Genomic DNA, 14769 nt, shown 5'->3' on the forward strand with positions numbered 1-14769 from the left:
CGTTTCCGACTCCTGTGCTGTAAATAAAGATCTATTGGGAAAGCTCTGCCCGGGTCCCCGAGAGGGGGGAGAGACGCCACCGCGCCGAAGCTGTCTCGCACTCACCTGCACTTAACCTGCTTGAACACGCCGATCTGACTCACGAAGGAACGAATCGCCACATCCCTCTGGCTAATGTATTAGTTCGCCCAAAAATGAAAATTTGCTGTTGATTTACTCACCCCCAGGCCATCCAAAATGTTTGAGTCAGTTTTCCTCAGTAGAAAAGTAACGTTAAAAAAGATTGTTAGGTGAAACCGTGGACTTTGGCGATTCGTATATATTGCAAGTCAATGGCTACCGTTACTTTGAGAGTCAAAAAACATATAACGGTAAAACAAAACCAATACACGTGGCTCCAGGTGATACATTGAGGTCTTATGAAGCTGTGCAAGAAACTGAACATTATTACCTGTAATACAGCCTCAGGAAACAGTCCTAAACGCGTCAACGGGCATAAGCTTCCTGCTAGTGAGCCGAGGAACGAACTGCTGTGTTGTATTGTTCATCAAAATTGTACTTATCCTGGATGCACCAACCTATATATGCGTGATCTCAATTGGAAAGATCAACTTTTCACAAATTCCCGACACTTGAGCTCCATCATTACGTGACAGGAAGCTCACGCTCCAGACTGTTGTGAGCACGCTCAGGACCTGTGGATTACTGTAATAATGTTGTAAATAATGTTCAGTTTCTTGCACAGACTGATCGTTTCACTTCATAACACCTCAATGTATTGTCAGGAGACACGGGTATTCATTTTGTTTTGCCTGTTTTTTTGTTGTTTTTTTTTACTCTTAAAGTGATGGTAGCCATTGACTTGCATTATATGAATCAACAAGGACCACAGTTTCAGCAAAACAAATCTTTACTGTTCTCCAAAAGAAAAGAAAAGTCACCTAGATTTTGGATGGCCTGAGGGTGAGTATAAATTAACAGCAAATTTTCATTTTGGGGTGAACTGTGGTGATTCTAACTAAACACTTACTGGTATCTTTAACTTTTCCCACCTTGATTAAAACCAACATATTAACCTTTTTTTCCCCATTGTTTTTTCTATATGAAGATAACATTGGAAGCATTTTATCTTGCCTTCAACATTCTTGCTATTTTTCAAAGGCCTTGACCATATGTATAGATTTGTTCTACCCTTGGCCCAGATCTAGACTGACTGGGGGGGGGGGGATACATCATAAAAATATAAAGTTACTGCATCATTTTCACCTTGATCAATCACTCAGTGAACCATTTTCAATGACTCCTTATTTTCCAAGGAGACAACATACTTGATATATGAGACATAAGTGAAAAAATATATAAATATAACAAAATATTTTTTATTGTAATTTATTTCCAATCAAGTTTATCAGTTTTATCAAGTTCCTTTCTTAATTCTGCCACATGATAATATATATATTTATTTTTATAAATATATATATATATATATATATATATATATATATATATATATATTAGGGCTGTGCAAAAGTTAATTGCGATTAATCGCATCCAAAATACAAGTCTGTGTTTACATATATTTGTGTGTGCTGTATATAATTATTTTGTATATATAAATACCTATGCATGCATGTATATATTTAATAATTATTTGCGCTTAAATTCTGTATATATATATAAATACATAATCTATATTATATAAATATAAATATTTTCTATATGAATCGAACATTTTCTTACATATATACATGCATGTGTGTGTATTTATATATACAAAATAATTATATACAGCACACACAAATATATAATGTAAACACAGACTTTTATTTTGGATGCAATTAATCAGAATTATTTTTTGCACACAGCCCTAATATATATATATATATTTATATATATATATATATTTAATCATAAAACAAATAATACATTTGTTTAATATATATATATATATATATATATATAAAATCATAAAACAAATAATACATTTGTTTAATAAATAAATATATGTGCACTATTGGATAGTGTTAGTAGGGAGTTAGTTAGCTATTGAAAGTGTGAAAAAAATGTGGGCATAGTTGAAAAAACACCCTCCTATACAGTATGGTCAACAAGTGTGACATCTCTAGTGAAAATGGCATTTAGATTAGTTCATTAATATATTAGTGAAAAGTTGAAAAATGTCCATGAATTTCAGAATGCATTTTTAATTCAAATCTATTCATTTCATAATGTTCATTTGTTTAAAATGTACAGCTCTAAACTGGATTCTGAATGCTAGAATTTCAGAGTGGTCTCAGACTTTCGGATGCCACTGTAAATGTATTTTACATTTCCACACAGCACCTCAGAATGATAGTTCTCTCACCATTTACAGCTGTTGCCGTGAGGAGAGGAAGCTTAATGAAGAGGTTGAACTTGGCCACCTCAGTGACTTTGGTCTAATTACTGACGAACACCACGGGCTAGCGAAGGCAAACTGTGCAGAACTTCATGATATACGAGCGTGCTCCGCACTCTTCAGCCAAAACAAAAACATATCACAAAAGCCAAAGCAATAAAAGTACCGTCTCGCTCCGAAAGAAAACATTAATCAATAAAATGGAGAGAAATGTGGAAATAAAAGTATGAACTGTGCTATTGACCCTCCCAGCAGGACTGAGGGTGGACTCACTGACTTGCCCATGTTTGGTCAGGTTACATGGATTAAGATGAGGTCGTCTTTAGTGTCGTGATCAGACTATTCCACAAAGAGAATGATTGAGAATGTCTGAAACATGAAATAAAATAAAATTTGTGGATTAAGATGAGATATTCTTCTACAGTGTCATGTTCAGCCCCTTCCACAAAGAAAAAGAGTGAGAATCCTGAAACATCAAAACAAAACACTGTTGGATACTGTTGGAGCCACTTTAATGAATTTAACTCTGTGGCGGCTGAGAAACCGCGCAGTGAAGTGGGCTGATGCCACAATATGGCTGTGTCTTGTTTGATGATGTTTATTTGGCCAATAAACCCTGCACTGTAAATGGCTTATTCCGCAACAATGCTGTGTGCATTGTCCTATTTGTAAAGTTCAAGGGGCCATAAACAAAGACTAATACAGTAAAAAATGCAAAAAAATTGTTTTTTGCTAAAGCAGTACTTCTACTTTCAATGCCTTATGTCCGCTACAAATGTAACACTTTGGTGGCCGAGAAACCTCCCTGCGAAATGGGCTGACGGCACAATACGGCTGTGTGCAATGTCCTATTTGCCAAGTTCAAGGGGCCAAAAAAAAAAAAAGAGACTGATACAGTAAAACATGCTCAAAATGTGGCTTACAGAAGAGCAGTACTTCTAATTTCATGGCCTTATGTCTGCTATAACAAATTTAACTCAAAATCCGCAAAATCGTCTGATGGCACAATACGCCCGTGTGCATTGTCCTGTTTGCAAAGTTCAAGGGGCCATAAACAAAGACTGATTCAGTAAAAAATGCAAAAAACTTGGCTTTTGGTAAAGCAGTACTTCTACTTTCAATGCCTTATGTCCGCTACAAATGTAACACTTTGGTGACCAAGAAAACACGCTGCGAAATGGGCTGATGGTGCAATACGGCTGTGTGCAATGTCCTATTTGATAAGTTCAAGGGTCCAAAAAAAAGACTGATACAGTAAAACATGCTCAAAATGTGGCTTACAGAAGAGCAGTACTTCTAATTTCATGGCCTTATGTCCGCTATAACAAATTTAACTCTGTGGTGGTCGAGAAACCGTGCCGCAAAATCATGTGATGGTGCAATACGCCCGTGTGCATTGTCCTATTTGCAAAGTTCAAGGGGCCATAAACAAAGACTGATTCAGTAAAAAATGCAAAAAACTTAGCTTTTGGTAAAGCAGTACTTCTACTTTCAATGCCCTATGTCTGCTACAAACGTAACACTTTGGTGGCTGAGAAACTGCGCTGCGAAATGGGCTGACGGCACAATACGGCTGTGTGCAATGTCCTATTTGACAAGTTCAAGGGGCCAAAAAAAAAGAGACTGATACAGTAAAACGTGCTTACATTAGAGCAGTACTTCTAATTTCATGGCCTTATGTCCGCTATAACGAATTTAACTCTGTGGTGGTCGAGAAACCGTGCCGCAAAATCGTCTCATGGCACAATATGACCACGTGCATAGTCCTATTTGCAAAATTTGCTAAGTGCAAAGGGGCCATAAACAAAGACTGATACAGTAAAAAAAAAAAAAAAAATTGTGTCTCAGAGTGCATTGTCCTACCTCATTGTCCTAAATGTCCCATTGTCCTAATTTCAATTGCTCATATAAAAAGACTGGTACAGAAAATTTTCTCCAAATCTGGATTTTTTAAGAGCAGTTTGAGTAGTTTGAGGCTGAACCCAGCTCTTTATTTGTTTGTTACTTGTTGATGCATGAACCTTCCCTTTATATAACACAACGCTTCCTAATGTGCTCTGTGCCTATATGGCGCTGCTCTCAATAAGCGCTGTTGGAATTAAATGGAAACTACAGGTAATGAAAGCACATGTAAGTATGCATTAATTCTGACAGGCTTAATAAAGGGTGTATTGATCTTGTAAAATGTGAATTTTAGAACATTTTAATGTACCAATATTTTTAATTGGCCGATTGAACAATACAAATATACCTACACATTTTGACCACTTTTTTAAAAACACTAATCTTTTTTTGTGAATTATTAAACTATTATGCACCCTTGCACTTCGTAAATAGACCACCACAGAGAATGTGTTTGAGGACACAAGGCCTTGATATTAAAAGAAGTACTGCCCTAACAAAATCATGTGCATACAATAGTTTCTCATGAGCATGCAAGTTTCTTGTTTTTATGCAAAGGTCCCTTTAGAGGCTCTGTATGACAGTGAACAATTTAAATATTGAGAGTGTGAATTGTTTTTTTTTTTTTGTTGTTGTTTTTTTTAAATCCACATTGCAAAAAATGCTCATAGCAGAAAAAAACAACACCATTATGAAATCCGGCTGTGTTTCATTCAATAGCACCAAGTACAAAGTTGAAGAATTCAACTTTCCCAGGCTGAAATGAATGCATAACATGGTACGATTTTTTAATGTTAATGAACTGAATGCAAGAGAGGCTGTGCTTGTAAGCATAAGGTCTTTTTTGACTTTGTGAAGTGTCATTTGGTTTAGGATGCGTTTGCATATTCACTGCTGATGTATTCTGCTGCAAAGGTCACTGTAGATTGGGCTGTGACTGCGGCTGCTGGAGGAGCAGAGGGACATCACAGTTCAGCTAAATGTCCTCTCAAGAACATTACCTTAATGATACCATTCCTCACACACTAGTAGAGGGAAAAGAGAAAGAAATGAGTCAAAAAGGACATTCTTTGACCCAGATTCCTTGATTGGAGGGAGGTGTTTAAAGGCAAACTTCCAAAGTCTGGCTTAACAAACTTGGAAAGTTAGAAGACAAGTTTGAACCACAACTCATTTGGACAAAAAAAAAAACATCCAACGTTCACTGCGGGTACATATTCAGGATACATAGTAGTTTAGTTCAGTAACGGCTTCATTTAATGTTTATTAGTGTTGCTAGTGTTACAAGAGGTAAAAACGATATAAATACTGTTCGTTTTCTCACACAAACCGCTCGTTTCGTGTCTTAGGCCATCAATGTGTACTTACATTTACGAGTCATTAAATCCTGTTTAATTTGGACTTCTCTGTGCATGCTCTTTGAGGTGGACCCCATAGACCTCCATTATATGACTGATAGACAGAAACGGTTTGACCTAAAGATATCAAAATTGAAACTACTGTGGAAACAAAGACACCTACATCTTGGATGCCCTTGAGGTAAGCTAAAACATACCAAAAATTAATTTCAAAGTAAGCTATCCCTTTAAGCCTGATTCGTCGATCCTGGAATTCTGTTGTTTTACTGTATATTTTGTGATTGTATATTTGACCACTGCTTATGTCAACCAGTTTCCTATGCATAAATAATAATAATAATAATAAAAAAAACTTGTAATAGATTGTTTAACTTTCCCGCACGATTTGTACTATGAACTTTAATAATGATAGGCGGGGTATTCATCGCTAAAATCTAAACATTAAAGAACATTATCATTACTTGAAATAAAATAAACATTAACTGAAATAAAAACTCTCATTTTTATTTAGTTCAAATTTAAGTACTAAAACATCTAAAAACTAAAAATATATGGACATATAAAAAAATACTAATACAAATCACAGTGTTAATTAGTCTTATAGTATTTATGAATATATTATTTCCTTTTTTTACATTTTTAATTTGCTTTATTTTAATTTGTTTTTTAAACTTTTATTTAATTTAGTCTTTGTAATTTTACTTCAACTTACACATTAATTTCGGTTAATTTTTTTGCAATGTTTTAAAATTCGTTTTTATTTCAAAAGTATTTGTAAACAATGAAAACAGACGTTTGAAGTCCCAGATTTAAAGTGATCTTTTCTAAAAAAAAATAAAAATAAAAAAAATAAAAAAAATTATGAAAAACATGATGTGTGCTCTTTGCTTTGGTAGCCCTGAAATATCCTGTGCACTTTACTGTCACTTTCGGTTGTATAAAATCATAAAAGGTAATGCTTGACAGATTTGCATGGTCTATCAGACACTTTTGAAACACAGAAGCACATTGGAGACAATGATTTCATCTAAACAGTCCTCACTGTGAGGTCCGTCTGCAGTCTGTACAGTAGCTCGTGTCCAGAGGCACCTCAGCCGCCCCGGGCCGTCCTCTAAGTGGTCTTTACTTTGAAAACACAGGTGGTCTCCGGAGGCCAGGATGAGTGGCTCTCCCAGCCCCACACAACACTTTGAATAATAAATCCATACATCATAAGGACATGTCAGAGTTTGATTCACGGCGGTAAAGCGCTGAGGTATTAGCTTTAATAACACAGGCTTGAGTCAGGCACTTGCTCTTTCCTGACAAATACGGGCAAATCAATTAATTCCTCTGACATTCCCGCCGAAAGCACACAATATAAATTCCACATGGCCGCGACTTTCGTGTTTTTGTTTTCGGAAGAAGGGGCGAATGTGCGAGTCATTTCTTACTTTCATGCCCTCATTTATGAAATATTCCATCACCTACCACATTTGTTTTTGTTGAGAACTTTCTCTGGTAAAAGGTTACCGGATCTAAGACAAGTCGCTCCAGCTGAAGCTCTCTGTTATCAGAAGGTGTAAGGTGCTTTATTCTCTTGCTGTTGATATTCTCCACATAATGATGGATAGAAGCATCAGCCTGGCCTATCAATCCCTGGAGAGTTATGCAGCAATGCTTCGAGGGTAAAACATACCTCAGAGTCTGAGCGCTAGTGCTAATGGTGGTAGTAAGGAATCATGGGAGTCTGGCTGAAAACACTGACGGATGACCATTATAGTGACAGGAGAACAGAAGATCCCTGGAATCTTCTAAAATATAGACTCACTGTTCTGACGTCACCAGCTCAGGTCACGGCGCTACCATTCAAAAGATTGGTGTCGGCTTTGAAAGAAGCCCCTTGTGCTGCAAGGCTGCTTTTTTAATCATAAATAAAGTCAACGAATAATATTAATATTGTGTAATTATATACACATTTTAAGGAAATCTTTAATATATGTTATTCTTGTGATGGCAAAGTTGAATTTTTAGTATCATTACTTCAGTCTTCAGTGTCACATGATCCTCCAGAAATCATGGTGGTTCGTTTCTAAATTATTATTGGTACTCGGCTCAATTATTAATAATGGTAGCCTGGACGCCAGCCCGAACTCCGCCCACGACATTTTTTGGTCGGGAAGTTCGGTCTGGACTCGATCCATGAGGAGTAATTATGATCAGGCAAAAAATGTTCGCGCCAATCAAATTGCCAGGGCGGGCTTTATACGATGATGGACAGGTGATCTTCAGGGACGTAATCATCACGTTATCAACGAGCGCTTAACTGGTTTCCATCAAAGATGACTGCAGCTGGAGAATTGAGATGTATAGATTACGTTGTCGCGTCTGTTGTAAAATAAATCGACAGCGCATTAATTTTAATAGACAAATAGAAAACTGCAATCAAGGCATTTGTCGATTCGGCGTCCTTCCTACAGTACATGATTCGGCAAAAGTGTAACTTGTCAGCTGGCTCCGACGGTCACTAAGAAGATAGGACGTAATGAAAAGCCTGTGGTCGTTGTGGTTTCTCCTTTGGTCGCACTCATGGAGAAGTAGGGTTGGGTATCGAGAATCGAGTATCGATTGGAACCGAGACTAACTTTTCGTTTTTCCCGGAATCGTTCAAAAGTTAAAATTTCGATTCCTAGTTTCGATATTCACAGTCCGCCGAGCGGAAGAAGAAACCGCTGAACAACACCAACGAAGAAGCGTCTACCGGAAGTGTAGGCATAACCACGCGAGTCGAACATGAGTACATTACGTCGGCGATCCAAAGTGTGGCTTCACTTTTCTAAAAATAACGAAATCTCGGCAAAATGCAAAATTAGCGACAAAAGGAGTATTTTTACAAAAGGAGTATTTCCTTGAGAAAGGCCGTTGGTTAGCAAGGTTAGCTAAACTTTGACCCTGCCTCTTAAAAGAATCGGAATCGAGAATCGAAACAAGGAATCGGAATCGGAATCAGAATCGTTCAAATTCAAACGATACCCAACCCTAAGGAGAAGTAAGTAAAAGAAGCAACACTTGTTATTTTACTTCTAAAATAAGTAAGTTCTGTTGAAAACTCTGAAATGCAAAGTAGTTGCCTTACTGCGTTGCTCTGATTGGTTGTAGGTCTACCGACTATCCAATTGAGTGCAGAGTTTGTTTTTGTTTTTTTCCTGGTTCGGTTAAGACTTTGTACACCGACTCATGTATCATTTCTATTTTGCACCAGCGTAAATGACTTTATACACCGACGCATTTATCATTCCTATTTTGCACCCGCGCAAAGCGGGCTTTTTACACACGTCGGTAAACTAGGAAATGAATTTGCGCTCCCTGGGCGAATCGGCGCAAAAAGGAGGCGTGTTTTGGCGCAAACATTCCCTGGTGCTATTTTACACTTCCAGAAAACAGTTCCACCACTGACCAGAAAAAAACAACGTTGCGCGTTGTTCATAATGCTATTTTAAGCGCGCGTGCTTGGCCATAACGTAGCGGTGGCCATAAACACACTTTGATTCTCTCATCAACACAGATGCAGCAGTTTTTATTTTTGCAATTCATACATTATAACAAGGAAAAATATGAACACATGAGGGAAATCATTGTGGTGTCCATGAAGATGAAGATACAAAAAAATGTAGGCCTAAATCTAGCATACACATTTACCCAATTTTTTTCAGGCTAAAGGCCATTGCACACTGAGTCCGAAATTCGCATCCGAAATTTTCGCACGTTAAAAAAAAAAATTCGACCTCACGTTATGTCAATCACGCTCGCACACCGCCTCCGAAACTTTCGTCCGTCACAAAAAAATTCGGATCAGGTTTGATTTTCTGCGTTTTTCGCATCCACAGCCAGCATTTTGAGAGGTTCTTTGACAATTCAGGGCCGGGGGGAGCTCGTTCCGCACATCATTGCACATATGCGCAGCGTTTCAGTTTTCAATTCGATCAAGTGTTTGTTCTCTTCTCTCGATTGGATTATGAAAGGAATAACATCCCCTTTTAATTAGATTGAAATTTCGGATCGATTAATGTGTGATTGAGCAGCCAATTCGATAACTAATGTATTATTTGGGTACAATATATAACCTGTAGCCTATACAGCTGTTGTATGTGTGTGTGTGTGTCTCTGTCTGTGTGTCCATACCTTAGACATACTGACTGTCTCTGTTCAAAATCGATTGGTTCACCAAAATTGGTGGTCTTGTTTTTAAAATGTGGCTCCAGAATCGCAAGCAAAGCATCAAACTGTTCTACTGACATTCTGAGGTAAATTTTGAATCGCTCCCGATAGATTCGCAACTTATTGAAAAGGAGGTGCTTCCTCTCAGCGCAATTTCAGGATTGGATGGACGTAATATTTTCTCTTCTCTTTTCAATAAGAGAGAGGACAACAAAATCATCCTCACTGCTTGACGAATCCATTTTGAATTTTTGCGTTTTTTTTTCCGCAAAGGTTTAATAAATACGCATCGGACTCAGTGTGCAAGGTTTCTGTGCATGACGAATTTTTAGGCTGACGAACACGAAAAAATGCATACGAAAATTTCGTTCTCAGTGTGAAATGGCCTCAATTGTAGTAATGACGGATCAGACCTGTTTGACCAAATTAATTTGTCCGCCAAGAACCAGAAAAAAATAAAATAAAAAATTCCCATCCCTATTTAACGTCACTTCTCTGTCTTTCAATGCCCTGACAATAACTTTGTGTCTCCTCGGTTGTGAACGCTCCTGGCACGCGCCTGGTTAAACCGCCATAATAATTAAAGGGTATGTTGAATGATGCTCTGATTGGTTTAATTCACGTTATGCCCAAACGGGCACAAGACTCAACAGTCAACAGTGCCCAAGACCCACCCACAAAGTTACTTCACGCTTGATACTTGCGTTTCAGATTGTTAAAATAGGGCCCCATGTGTTGAACCAGTTCTGTCACTGTTACTGTGAATCATTATCATTTCCTTCATTGTAATCACAGTAGTCTAGATTGTGTTTGCTTTAACCTGATGTTAACCTTTCCAATATGTCAGTGCTGTTGATCTATCTGGATGAGCCGAATGCAGTCTACACCAGTCATCTACACCAGCTACTAATGTCCAGCTTGGACCACCATGTAAAACCATTAACCATCTGTATTTGTTTTTTGAATTTTGCCTCTTCATCCGCTGTCCACTAATGCACAGTTCATAAATATTGTCTTATCACTCTCGTTATCATCATCATTTTTTCCCCAACACTCTCAGAGACAGGGAAATTCTGAGGCAATTACCGAAGTGACAAGTGAAATGGGAACAAGAAGCACTAGAAAGAGAGGGTTGCCATGGAAACCATGCAAGGAGATCAGATTACATGCGCAGTGGTCAGGTGAACCTCCAGCCTTACTGCATACAGAGGCCTGAGACCAAAGGGCACTTAACCTCAATCACTGCGCACAATCCTCAGCCAATCGGGCTGGATGTAATTGCTATTTTTGTCCAAAGGTCAGATGGTTGTGTGCATTTGGGGCTATGGAACACACAGTGCACTTTCCACCCAAAGCCAGGCACAAAACCGATGGCATTTGCAAGGAGGTACAAGCATAATATCTTGCAATATCAGGGGTGTTTCCTCCAAGGATGAGAAAGGGGTGTCTCCTCAAAAACTGGATGGGAAAATAATAATAAATAAAAAAAAAACCATTACAAAATGTGACATTACAAAGTGTAAAAGCGGGTGATTGACCATACTCAAAAAGACCCGCCCCCTTTAGTCACTATCACGCCACACACCATGTTCTCACGCAGTGACAAATACATTGCAAAGCAAAGAGGACACTGACAACGCGCTGATAGACAGGACAGAGCAGGTTACTTTTATATGATACAAAGTCTCAACTTTCAAATTTGGTACTTTTTTAAAGGAATGTAAACAATAAATACAGTTTTGAGGCTGTTTCTGACAGATCGCTGTGGCGCCGATTATCTCTTCCTTCTAGTTAATTTATAGCATCAAATAAACATGAGTGAACATCAGAAGGAATGGTCTTTCAACCGTGGAGTACACATTGTTTTTTATCCAGAATCGATTAACTTTCCTGATAGATTTGTCGGACAAAATGGCGGATTATGATTGGTCAGGTCGCCTGTCAATCAAACTCCCTGCGAAGGGTGAATTGAGAAATGACACACTTCATACAGTATGCACTTTCGGTCTTGTGGACTTAAGTCCCTTGCACATTGAGTCCGAATTTTTCGTATATGTTTTTTTTTTCGTATTTGTGATTCGCTGGCTCTGAATTGTCAAAACACCATTCGAATACCATTCAAACTGCTTGCTGCGAATGCGAAAAACACAGAAAATCGAACCCAATCCAATTTATTTTATGACGGACGAAACTTTCGGAGGCAGTGTGAAAGCGTGATTGACATAACGAAAGGTCGTATTTATTTTTTAACGTGCGAAAATTTCGGGACGCAAATATCTGCACGTGTGCAAGGGTCTTTACAATGGCTGGTGCATGTCCGTTAAGTCCGTGAGACCGTAGGGTGTCCCATTTGTCATTTATGTCTCATTATGTAGTCGATTTGCGCACTCGATGCACACTTTTGCCGAGCAACTCAAAAGAAGACCGCTAGTGCTCAGGACCGATGAATAGGAGAACATCACGTGAGAGGAGGCAATGCCTCCATCGCGCTATGATTGGATATGATTGGTTCATGCGATAAATCCCGCCTCTTGATTTCATGTGCGTTCTCGAATCAGCCTGAAAGGGATAGTTCACCCCAAAATAATCCCATAATTTACTCACCTCAAGCCATCCTAGGGTGTATATTACTTTCTTTTTTCATTCAGCCAAACACAATCAGAGTAAAAAAAAAAAAGGTTCTTCCAAGCGAGTTTTTGACGCTCCAAAAAGCGCATTCAGCCATCCATCATAAGTGATATTTTTATAAGTAAATCTTGAAGTTTGAGGGTTGGTCGTCACTTTTACCCAACAGAGAGGAAAATCTTCCCATTTACATTATCTACACATTTACATGCTTCATTCCAGCCCTGATGTTCTTTAATCAAGATTTAATTTCATTTAATCTAGAGCAATCTCCATTTAATCAAGCACAGCTAAATGTGAGACGCATGTGCTAATCAGGCAGAAGAGCGAGCGGTTAGAGTTCAGGCATTCATTAGCACCGCTATTAACACGTCACCTCAGAGTGTTTTGCAAACATCTTCAAACCAGCGCCATTGTCTATTCCCCGTGAAGCGTTTGTATACGTGCGTTTCAATAAGACACCTTAAAAAGGCTCGTGTCTCATTTACGAGCCTCGTGTTATTATTCTGTTTCATTTTAAAAACCTGTTCTGACTAGAATGTGTGACAAACACCTTAAAGGTGACAGCAAAGACATTAAACCCCCAGGACGAGCGTCTCCACGCCACTGGCAAATTACCGCTGATTAGCATTGATTTGAAAACAAAAACCACGGCGTGACACAAATCAAAAGTGCAGTCAATGTTGATGCATAAGTGATATGGCAAATCTCAAAATAGCTCAATAAACATATCGGAAAGTTACGAACGAGAAAGACGGAGGGCGAGAGGGGGGGGGGAATCAGAGTGAAGCAATTACAGATCTAATCAGAGCTTTCTGCATGAAGGTACGGCTCTCCTATCTCCTTCCCATTTGCATCATAACACAGCGTGCAATATTAATTTCCGAGTTTACTGCTTATTGGAAGTGCAAAGTATGAAAAGCCATTAAGGCTGCAAATGGGAAAGCAATTTGCTGTCACACGGATTCGGCTCTATTCGGCTCTTGTTAACCATTTGGAATTAGAGTCATTTGGCGAGAGGCATTCTACAGCAGTCCACTAAAATAAGTAATTATGCTTGCCTTCTCTCTCCCTCCATCTCCCCGCCTCTCGCTCTTTCATTTGCGCGGGCGAGGAAAGCGGGATGGGTGGATGAGGTTGAAGGGCGTTAGGGGTGAGTAAGTGGATGCAGAGGCAATTAAAGTTGGTAGCTATCTGTTTGGCTAATGCAGGCACACACACACACACACACACATTGTATAATGCTCGTACACTGCCTGAGGGCCAGGAGGAAAGAGGGAGAACAGATGCTGGCTGGGCGGCCATCTCCTTTTACTGCCAATGTAACTCTTAATCTAATCTCACGCGCTCGAGAACCGCGCGCTTCATTTCAGCCCTCAGTGTTTCACGCGCCAAATCACGACTGCGTGCGTTCTTGTTGCGAAGCGCCTTGAAGGTAAAAATCACTCGTAATGATTCGCGCTGGGAATTGGAGAACCTCTTCGGCTACAAATGATTTTCGTCTTACAAACATCTCATCAACAGTCATGCTTTCCCTGCTGAAAAGATCAGCTTAGACGGCATGCATTTCGACGACTGTAATTTCACCAAGTAGGATGTGATCAACATCTTTTGTTGGTCCAAGAGCAACATTCATGAGTGAGAAAAATAGACCTAAACACTCAATACCCCTACTACTAGGTAAACCCTAGCAACCTTTACTTAGCAACCATATAGTGACGTCCTGGCAACAATCAGCAACAAAGAATAGGAATCATAAATCTGCATTCACTGCAAATCGAGTGTGTAAAAGTTCACAGTGTCACGCTTCACTCGTAAAAGCAATAGTTGTTTATTTAAAGGGGCTATATGTAAGAATTGTAATGTATTAATAGCTTTTTTTAATTGCCAATATGTGAACATAGTAATGAAACTTAAGAGCACAAGCTGGCTGCAGTTCACCTAGCGGCCACTGGTGTCACTGATAACAAGGGTTTCTGAATTCTACAGGTCTATACACCCACTTTAAATAAGCCTTTGCTATTTGATAATCGCACTAAGTGTACATTCACATGACAATAACATGCTTAAAATGGAGAAGTTTTCCGCGTAAAGACGACACCATTGTCAAAATGATCCCAATTCACACGGATCCGCGAAAAGGACTGAAAATGCTGTATTCTGCTGCCAGACCATTAGATGGTAATGAAACACTATAGACTGAACACATACTGTGCATGAGGTCATCGTCTTCAGAGATCTGCCTTTTTGTTGTTTACACGAAGACCATTTTCAAAAACTTGCACGCTA

At 38.8% G+C, this 14769-nt stretch overlaps 1 protein-coding gene across 1 annotated transcript in view; it reads right to left on the minus strand.

Annotated features, from left to right (window-relative positions):
- Positions 1-14769, minus strand: part of pmfbp1 (polyamine modulated factor 1 binding protein 1) — a 300111-nt gene that overhangs the window by 134866 nt on the left and 150476 nt on the right. The gene's annotated exons all lie outside the window — the stretch shown is intronic.

Source organism: Pimephales promelas, chromosome 1 (assembly GCF_988280905.1).
Source record: "Pimephales promelas chromosome 1, fPimPro1.hap1.1, whole genome shotgun sequence".
NCBI lineage: Eukaryota > Metazoa > Chordata > Actinopteri > Cypriniformes > Leuciscidae > Pimephales > Pimephales promelas.